Source organism: Lutra lutra, chromosome 5 (assembly GCF_902655055.1).
Source record: "Lutra lutra chromosome 5, mLutLut1.2, whole genome shotgun sequence".
NCBI lineage: Eukaryota > Metazoa > Chordata > Mammalia > Carnivora > Mustelidae > Lutra > Lutra lutra.
In genome coordinates this window covers 139,810,230-139,817,972 of record NC_062282.1, presented here as the reverse complement: position 1 = coordinate 139,817,972, position 7,743 = coordinate 139,810,230, and the positions used below count along the sequence as shown (strand labels likewise).

General features: G+C 40.9%; 1 long non-coding RNA gene across 1 annotated transcript in view; it reads right to left on the bottom strand.

The window, feature by feature from the left end:
* Window positions 1-7,428: 7,428 nt before the first annotated feature.
* LOC125100003 (uncharacterized) overlaps window positions 7,429-7,743 on the bottom strand; it is a 29,316-nt gene continuing 29,001 nt past the window's right edge. The window contains exon 3 of the long non-coding RNA XR_007127416.1: window positions 7,429-7,503. This is a non-coding gene — a long non-coding RNA (uncharacterized LOC125100003). The remainder of the gene's footprint in view (window positions 7,504-7,743) is intronic.

Below are 7,743 nucleotides of genomic sequence, written 5' to 3'. Positions count from 1 at the left end.
TGGCTCAGAAAAGGAATCATCTTGTTGGTCAGCCTTGGACATGGCTCGTCATTGGAGGTGGTGGTTAAGAAAGAGGAAAGGTCGTCAATTGTATCTCAGTGAAGCTGGGGAGAGGTGGAGAAAGAGAACAGTACTAAGGTTCAGTTTCCATAACTGAAATACAGTTAATTACATGACCAACTGTTCAGAACATACGAAAAGTACCTCATTGTGTATATAATGCTTTCGTTAGGGGAATTTGCTTCATTTCCTTCTACACCCTTTACATAGGGATATCACACTGATTTCAAACAAAGGACCAAAGTATCAACTTCTGTGAAAAAAGTGAAATGCATTGGCTGTAAGATGTAAAATTCTGTCAAACTGATCACTTGGGATTCTAGAGAACCATAAAAAATGATTTAATTACAACACGGAGTTCAATAGGGAATAATTCTTGAAAAGAATGCCTATTTTCTTACGAAAGAGGCTCTTTACCTACCCTATTAGTGAGATCGAATGCGTATGCTCATGCAAGACCAGTGTCTTTTTCCGGGTTCTTGCTGGGCTAAATGGTGGAGGCACAGCACGAAACAAGTACTGTGCCTGTTCCCTATCTCATGACTCTTCCAGCATAGTCCCTGGATCAACCTCTTTCATAGCGACTGGGAGCTTGTAAGATATTCAGACTTTCAGGCTCCAGCCCATACTGCCTGCATCAGAAACTGCATTTTTGTTCTGTTTTGTTTTTTAAGATTGATTTATTTATTTTAAAGAGACAGAGCTTGAGTCAAGAGAGGGAGCATCTCAAGTAGACTCCCCACTGAGCAGAACCCAAAAGCGGGGGGGGGGGGGGGGGGGGGGGGGCTTGATCCCACGACCTGGAGATCCTGAACTAAACAGAAATCAAGAGTCAGATGCTTTACCGGCTGAGCCACGGGAGCCTCCCAGAAACTGTATTTGAACCCACTGCCCAGGTGATCTGTATCCACCGTGTGGGTTGAGAAGTATGGCTCTAGAGTCAGAATGCTTCAGACTTTTAATCTAACCTTTCCCTTCAAATCTTAACCACTAGAGGTTTTCGTCTCTAAGACGTTCTCTTCCCATTTCTGGCCCAGACTTTCAGGACATCAGATATAGCATTCAGGTCCTGACCCTAGCTCCTCAAGTCATAAGCCCCTTGGGGGCAGGGAGTGGGTCAGAATCATGTCTATACCCATTTTAGCTCCTGCCACATAGTAGAAACTTAAGTACCATTTGAAGAATGAATAAAATGGTTGGCCTTCGATATTAAATGAAGGCAAATATGAAGCCTGACTCCTCCACGTACTGGCTGTATGCATTGAATAAATGACTTAATTTCTCCAGTCTCACTAAAATGGGAATCATGATACCTATCTCAAAGAATATTCCTGAGCATTAGATGAAACCAAATGTACCTGGCATAATGGACCCATTCTTTCCTCAGGTTTCTAGGTATTTTTCCATCTATTAATAAAATCATACTGTATTTCTGGGCACCTGGGTGGCTCAGTCAGTGAAGTGTCTACCTTCAGCTCAGGTCATGATCCCAGGGTCCTGGGATTGAACCTCACATCAGGCTCCCTGCTCAGCGGGCAGCCTGCTTCTCCCTCTCCTTCTGCCACTTCCCCAGCTTGTACTCTCTCTCTCAAATAAATAAATAAAATCTTTTTTAAAATAATACTATATTTCTTTCCATTGTTAACCATTGTTCCCTGTCTTAGTTGGCTCGGGCTGCCATAACAAAGTACCGTGGTCAGCTTAAACGACAGGAATCTGTCTTCTCCCAGCTCTGGAGACTGGAAAGTCCAAAATCAAGGTGCCAGCAGGAGCCAGTTTCTAGTGAAAACTCTTTCCTGGTTTACAGAGAGCCATCTTCTTGCTGTGTCCTTACATTTGTCTGGTGTATTGTCCTCTTTTTGTAAGAACACCATTCCCATCAGATAAGGAACCTACCTTTATGACCTCATTTAACCTTACTGAAAGGCCCTCTCAAAGGTCTCTCTCTAAAAACACAGTCACAGTTAGGGTTTAGGGCTTCAACATATAAATTTAAGAGGACACAATTAGCGCATAGCTTCCCCAGTACCTGGCAGTGAAGTACTCACAGATATTTTCTATGTTGGACAAATCTACGTCAATTACAACAACACTAATTCTATTTCTCTGGCCCGATAATGTCTTCATGCTCCCCTCATTCGGTTTTTGTGTTTTTTTAAGTGTTCTCTGTCCATCTTACTCACAGACCCTCATGTGGATCTCTCCTCTAATAACTACCGGTTTTTCTAGGTTCATCAGATTGCTCTATTATTTAGCTAACTTTCTGCCTCTAGCAACTTTAAGTCTTAGATTAAGTCAATAAGCTCTCAGAAATGTAAGTAATACTTATTTTCCTGTACTCGATCAAGATTAAAATAGGTGAAATATATAATTATGGGAATTCCAAAAATTGACTTTGAAAAAGATTATACAGACTAGCATCCCTTTTTGAATTCAACTGTGACTATTCTTCTGCTCCCTTACTCTGATCTAAAAAAGCATATAATTCTTTAAAAAAAAAAAAAAAAGAGCCATTACCTACTTTCCATCTGTGACTAGCAACATTTATTTTTAAAATGAACAGACTTTCCACTAAATCCCTAGATGCTAATGTCTTCTTGGACTGCTATGACCATATGAAAACCATACCCAGTTGAACATTTAATATTCCCAAGAACTGCAAAGTTGGACATAGCATTTAACTCAGAGCACCATTTAATGAGAGGTCATTAATCAGTCAATGTCTACTTTATTCATTGGGATTGGTAAGAATAGAAATACGGGAAAAACACAAATTCTCTTGTCTTGGAGCTGGTTGGCTAGTGGGAAAGGCACAGATATGAACAAAAATTAAATAAAATGTCATCCTTGATTCTCTAATGAAAGGTCTATAAGATGCCAATGACTGGTGGTGTGTTAAGTATACTTTGACTGTGGTTATAAACCCATATTGATGATAGGAAAACTCCTCAAGAGCACTGTGTACATTTGCTGTCTCCCATTTCTCTTGTCCTATTTTCTTTTGGATATGCCCAGTAAGCTTTGGTCCCCATGACACCACTGAAACAGTCCTTGTCAAGGTCACCAGCTTCTCAGTCTGCCCCATGGTTTCAATTCCATTGCAACATCTTACAAATTTCTTTCTCTAGCCTGGATCTTCCCTCAGCTGAACTCCAGACCATCTGCTTGAATGTAATACAAATGTCCCAAAATTATCTAGACCTGAGTCCTCAATTCCTCAATTTTCTTCCCCGAGCCTTCCTCCATGACCATTCCCCCATCTTATATTCACTTAGCTGCTCAGATCTCAGCCCCTAGAATTGCCCTCCATTTTCCTCTTTATCGTGCTTTCTTCATGTAATCTACCAGAATGTCTTATTGATTCTATCTCCAAATCGTTATCCAGAATCCCACACTTCTTATCACCACGAATGCTCAACACGGAGACCAACCATCATTATTTCTTGCCCGAATTTTGCAATAGCCTTATAATATAATTGGTCCCCCTGCCTCCACTCCTTCTCTCCTACAGCTGATTGTGTACACAGCTGCCCGGAGGCATCTTGCTAAGGTTTCAGCCAAATCATATTGCTCCTCTGCTCTAAAACCATTCAGTAGGTCCCTATCTCACTCAAAGTGAAAGCCAACACATTCAGTGACCTGTAGAGCCCTACCCAGTCTAACATTGTCCCAGTCCCCTAACCTTTGCCTCTCTGAACTGCCCTCCAGCTCTACTCCCTGACCCTACTGAAATCTCACCTCAATGGCTTCCCTGCTGCTCCTCAACCACAACAGTCATGCTATTCAAGGCCTTTGCTATTCTCTCTACCTGACATGCTCTTTTGCCACATATCTATCTGTGTACCTGCTCCCTCATCACCTTTTGATCTTTGCTAAGATATACCACCTTCTAAGTTAGGCCTTCTGTTCCAGACACAATTCAATCAAAGAAGCAGAATCATATGGAAATAGATAGATAGATAAATTGATTTTATATAGACAGAATGAGAAAGATTTGTTACAAAGATTGACTTTTTGCAATTGTGAGAGCTCATTAGCAGTCTCCATGAGGCTATTTTCTTTCCTTTTTAAAAACTGTAGATGTATAAGATAAAATGATTAATTTGATTTATTTGCATTGAATCAATGAATTATTTCGGTGCCATATAACTGCATGTGAAGAGTCATGGGGCTAGAAAATACTGAGGATAGGTTTGAAGGCTAACTCTATTAGACCAATAGTTATCTACTTTATATTGAAAAATCTTGGAAGTTTAGATTTTCTAGCTATGCTTTATAACAATTCTGATATCAATCACCCTGTCCAAAGTTCTTCCTTGTAGCTGACAATAGTTGTTTTGCCATAATATATACCTATTGCCTTTTGATCTTTTGCATGGTATCTATTGAGACAAAGGGAATGGTTTTTGTTTTTATAGTCCATGCCGTGTTTGTGTGAACTGTTGAGGAACCCAATGGGGAATAATAACACTGAAGGTTGGGCTTGCTTTCAGCTCTTAGCTTTTCTGCTCATCTTTGTAGTACTCATTGAAGTAATATGACAAGTAAGACTAGCAGACTTAGACATAAGGCTGTTTTCTTCACATCTGATGCTGGAGCTCAAAGTCCACAGCTCAGAGTAGGGAAGAAGGATGGATTTAAAACTGGGAAAGGCCAGGAGGAGCTGGAATCCTGCAGGACACACTGGAACCTGTATCAGTTCTCATGGCCTCCAACTTGCTGGTGTTCAGGACTTCACAATCAAAGGACCTGGATGGCCCCCTCCATTCTAGAACTAAGTATCCAACTGGCCTAGGAATCAGAGAAGTGGAAGCACATGCAGGGGAAGAAGGTAGGGCAGTTGCAGGCCTGGCCACTGCCCCATATAAATGAAGTGAGCTACAGATAAGCTACAAGTGAACAGCAGATAAGCTACAATTTACATAAACTACAGCAATACCTGTCCTAGCCTTTCATGCATAAAAAAAGCAATGCTTCACTTCCTCCCTCCAAATATGACACAAGAAACATATAGGGAATGGAAATGTCATTCAGCCTGCTCAAACTACACATTACAAAGCTACAGCCTTTCCAGGATCACATAGTCTAAAACTGTGGCCCTACCTCCAACACTCACTGTCCTTCTCCCTTATATCATTTATTTATATCATTAACTTTCTGTATATTTTTCTTATTTGTTTTTATCTACTGTCAGTCTTGCCCCATATAAATGTGAGCTTCCTAAGGACAGAAGGACAGGGGTCTTTGTCCACTGCTCTATGACTCGGGTCCAGAAGAGTGCCTGGCACATAGTTGACCCTCTGTGCATGTTTGTTGAATTAGTGAATTAAAGAAACATTCTGATGGACATTTTCAATAGATCTTTAATTACGATTATTTGTCCCTAGGACAATCACATAGAGATTCTCTAACTAAGGCGAATTGAGAATTAGAGTATCCATGATAAACCTACAATATATAAAACAGTGAGACAGCTAAGAACTAATGAGTTACACTTGTTCCCATTCCATATCCCATAGGAACCGGGAACAAATTTATAGAAAATAGTGAAGGAGCAAAAACATGCTTTCTAAGGTCTATCAGGTAATGTATGGAATAGCGAAGATAAGGCTTTATTAATGTAAAAAGGATTGCTTATCAGATTTCTCCCATTAAATTAGGCACTTGATAAATACACTTGGCTGCTACTGATGGCTATCTTGAACACTTCACCTTACCTTCCTTCCACTCTTTTCAAAATGAGCATGGTGTAGGGAAACCTATGCTCAGGCAAGACCCTGAGAAATGGAAATCAGAGCTTCCTTTTCACTTGCACCTTGTTCTAAGCCCCCTCCTCAAAGAAAACGCTTCCATTACCCAATGGTAGCATGAATTTCTCCTTTTTAGAAAAGCCTATTTTATCAGTTCATCTGCAAGGCAGTTCTTTATGTCTTACAAGCCCACTAGAACAGTTAGGGTCCTGACACTAACCAATGAAACAGCACACATACATTGGGATAATTCACGATGAACTTGTTCCAGGGCTCTGGGAAGGATGTAGATCCCCAAGAGAGAGTCTATGAATCTGGGCTAGCTAAGGAGTGCTGTCACCTCCTTAGGCACAAAGAGAGGGAGTGATTACCAGAAGGAAGGAGAGCTGTGGCCAGTGGATCTCCTTGAGATGAGCCAAGACTTTCTGTGATGGCCAACTTGTAAGGTGACCTCCCAGGAGGTGACCAGGATCATAAAGAGCCTGACCTCATTCTCTTCCCCTCTTTTAATTTCTTGTCACAACAACCCTCATTAGATGACCCCAACCAGAAGCCAGGAACCTCAGGAACTCCTTCATGGAATCTCTACTGGTCCGCTTCCTAAGACAGACATCAAGCTGGGGAAGACCGTGTAATGAACCTAGAATGGCACTCCCAGTGAAAGCAGGAACAGGGTCACCCACTCTCCTTTGTATTCCCCAGAGAACCTTTCACAGATGAATTACTAATTACATTGTATAGACACAATGCACAAGGTCTACTAACCCATCTCAAAACATTCACACAGAATGTCAGGTAGATCCCAGTCAGGCCAGTGAGAGAAACGACAGTTGGACTGCGATGACCCCAGTGAGCCCTGAGATTCTCTCTCAAAAACCAGGAACCAGTCTGAAAGGCAAGGATCCTTCACTAAGTCTTTTGTGAGACCAGGAGAAAAATGCAAGAGGAAGGTCCTGAATGGGCTTCTGAAATATCGTAGATTGGTTGGTATGCTGATATGCTGGGCCAGCCCAGTCCCCTAGATGGGAGCCACAGAAATGGCGCCATGAACACGCACAATTACACCCTCCACTCCTACACCTGTGTGCCTGGTGGTGCAATGCGAAGGGGTGTGAATCCATGACAGGGCCCCCCAATGCAGCACCGGACCCTGGAAAACACCCTCCTCAGAGCGAGACAGTGTTAAGCAGGGCCTTACAGCTTTATCTTATTCCTTGTTACATCACTCTTTGAGGCTTATAACTTCATGTGCATGATTTATGTGTTGGTTTAGATGTTGGTCGGTGACAGGTATAAAGAAAGATCAATGAAGAAAGGAGAAAGGTCCCTGGGAACTTTGGAACTTAATTTTTTAAATGTCAAGCTAAGGAAATCAGAGAGGGCCACTCGGAACATGGCATATATCTTAAAGACCAATTAGCATTTTACATGCCTTTTATTAAATGGATACTTCCTTTAACTAGCTATATTGCTTTCACTCAACAGCCTAATAACCCAGAAAGTAGTAAAACTAAATGCCTACCTTATTGATTAGCTGTCGAAAATATTATAATATTTCACCTTTCTCATAAAATATGTGCTAAAAAGTTATTAGGACATTAATATACAAATTTACCTTTCCAGTGAAATGTGCTATGAATCCCAAGCAGCGTGCTTCCTTTGGTCTCTTCAAAAGCAGTGTTCTTATACAGAACTACAGATAATACTATAAATATGGCAATTTTCATAAGTGAGGATTTTGTCCGTGAGCCTTCCACATATGTTCTTAGTTCTCTTACTAGGATTTTAAAATAGCATAATTTCTCTATGATCCTTTGAAGATCTTATAGTAAGAAAGAAATCATATAAGCATATATTAAACAGAGCTCATTTTTTCATTCCTGGAAACAAGATAAAAGCAAAAATTACTGTGAAGCCATCATGTTTTTCTCCC